Genomic DNA, 2441 nt, shown 5'->3' on the forward strand with positions numbered 1-2441 from the left:
TCAAAGCATTAGGGTACCCAGAGTAAAAACACATCAGTAACAAGGTATAATATTTAAGTATTATTTAAAGAAGTACATATCTTTTTTTTTATTCATCATGATAATTAAGGATTTAAAAGCTGGAAACAAGTGAAATGCTCTCACCTAAAAACAGCCTTGTAAGAAGAATTATCTTGTCAGTGTGAAAACGGCTGTGTGTGTGTGTGTGTGTGTGTGTGTGTGTGTGTGTGTGTGTGTGTGTGTGTGTGTGTGTGTGTGTGTGTGTGTGTGTGTGTGTGTGTGTGTGTGTTGAAGCCCAGAGCAGCGGCCTTCCTTGTCCCGCCTCTGGATAATTTACTCCCTTCTTCATATCCCAACCCTTGTAAGAGGTGTGGATTTATCAGAGATCATACAGATACAGCTCCAATCAAACGTCCATAAATCCTGGTTCTTGTTTTTCTAGAAGAGGCCAGCAGCAGCAGCAGAGAGCAGACTCCCCTGGACCCAGCTGTGTCTCCATGAAGAGTGACCGGTCTATAGATCAACCTTTGAACTTTAAAGATGGAAATCACCAACCTCCTAAGAAAAGGTGAGGATTCAGCCAATACATCAGGGCTGTTCAACTGGCGGCCCGCGGATCATCTTGATCCGGCCCGCCGATCATTAATCAGAACATAACAACGTCCGATCACAGGACCACTTGGTGCTGGATTGATTCATGGCTGAGGCCGTTTAGTCTGCTGTTTGAATCGTATGAATTTGAATCGTTTTCTATGTTAGCTAAACGCATTGTGAATCAACACTCACAGTTTGAAGGGTACTAAGTGTGTTTTTATGTCAACATGTTAGTGCTTAAATGCCATTCTAGCTGCTTTCACTCATAGACGTACAGCTCGCTATTAGCCCGCTATTCTCCCGACGGGCCGTGTATGTAAACGACATATCCTGACATTGGACATCCTGAAAAAAGACTACCCATAGGTTGTATTTTAGCCGGCGGAAATGTTAATTACCTCATATGTGAATGAGCAGTAGAATGTCGGCAATTCACACCATTTGAGTGGGCGTGTTGTATGTTGAGTGGCACCCTAAACGATAATCCACCTGTTGCCTTTTGTTCGCAGAAGGGTTTAAAAATATTTTAATGTTGCCACTGCTTTTCATAGTCAATTGTGGTGAATGCTAAATGATAGGTCTTATAGTAACCCTAAAAGTAAACATCATACAATAAATTACAATGCATGAGTTCACAGCTGCATGCGTATATAGAAAATGTTTTTTTTATTATTATGTTCCACCTTTCCTGCTGTGGGCTCCCAGACCATAGTCGAGGAGCACAGGGGAGACCTTCCCTCCAGGGCCGATGTTCTCTCGGGGGGAACACCCTTCACTTTGACCGGCAGTGGGTCTGCTTATAGGCAATTAACTTAATTTTCAGCCTGTCAAAGTATTTCCATTTCAATAACCTGAGAAAAATTATTGAAATGAAGCGTCATGAGAAAGTAGTTGAGTAGCCCTGCAATAAATGATAAAACAAAAAGGTATCCACAAATCCTAACTTCCGGATGGTGTTTGTTTTTTCCAGAAGGAGGCAGCAGAGAGCAGACTCCCCTGGACCCAGCTGTGTCTCCAAGAAGAGTGACCACTCTATGGATCATCCTGTTAGGTTTAAAGATGGAAATCAGTCTATTGAGAATGAGAAGAGGTGAGGATTTATCAGAGATCATAAAGATACAGCTTCTATCAAACGTCCATAAATCCTGGTTCTTGTTTTTCCTAGAAGAGTCCAGCAGCAGAGAGCAGACTCCCCTGGACCAAGCTGTGTCTCCATGAAGAGCGACTGGTCTATGGATAAACCTCCTGAGTTTAAAGGTGGATGTCCTTCCAGAGAGGAGAGGTAGGGGTTTCAAACAGACAATGTAAACAGACCCGGTGGTTGTTATCAGTGTCTGCTGATATTGATGTTTACAAGTCTGAGGAAATATAGTGTCTGAGGAAATATAGTGTGTGTGTGTGTGTGTGTGTGTGTGTGTGTGTGTGTGTGTGTGTGTGTGTGTGTGTGTGTGTGTGTGTGTGTGTGTGTGTGTGTGTGTTTCCCACAGACAACAGGAGAGGTCAAAGGTTACCAGTGCTAAGTCTCTACAGCAGCATCAAACAGAGCTGATCAAGGTGTGTAAATGTCCACCAAGACGTTTGACTTCAGCTCTCCATGATCATTAGAAAGCATCTCTTGTCCAGCGGGACGTGAATCCAGGAAAGATGCTTCTGATGTCCTCAGTAAGTTCAGAGTAAAGTTCTCCGTGATGTTGTTCTTTTCCAGAGGGCTGAGGAGAACGCACACGCTTTTCTAGACAAGGAGCTAAAGAAGCTCTGGAGGGTTCTCTTATCAGATTACCCACAATGCTCAGAGGGTCAGAGGGAGGAGGAGGAGGAGGATGTTAAGAAGGAGGAGCAGAGGAGGC

The sequence above is a fragment of the Gadus morhua genome, chromosome 4 (genome assembly GCF_902167405.1).
Source record: "Gadus morhua chromosome 4, gadMor3.0, whole genome shotgun sequence".
Classification (NCBI taxonomy): domain Eukaryota; kingdom Metazoa; phylum Chordata; class Actinopteri; order Gadiformes; family Gadidae; genus Gadus; species Gadus morhua.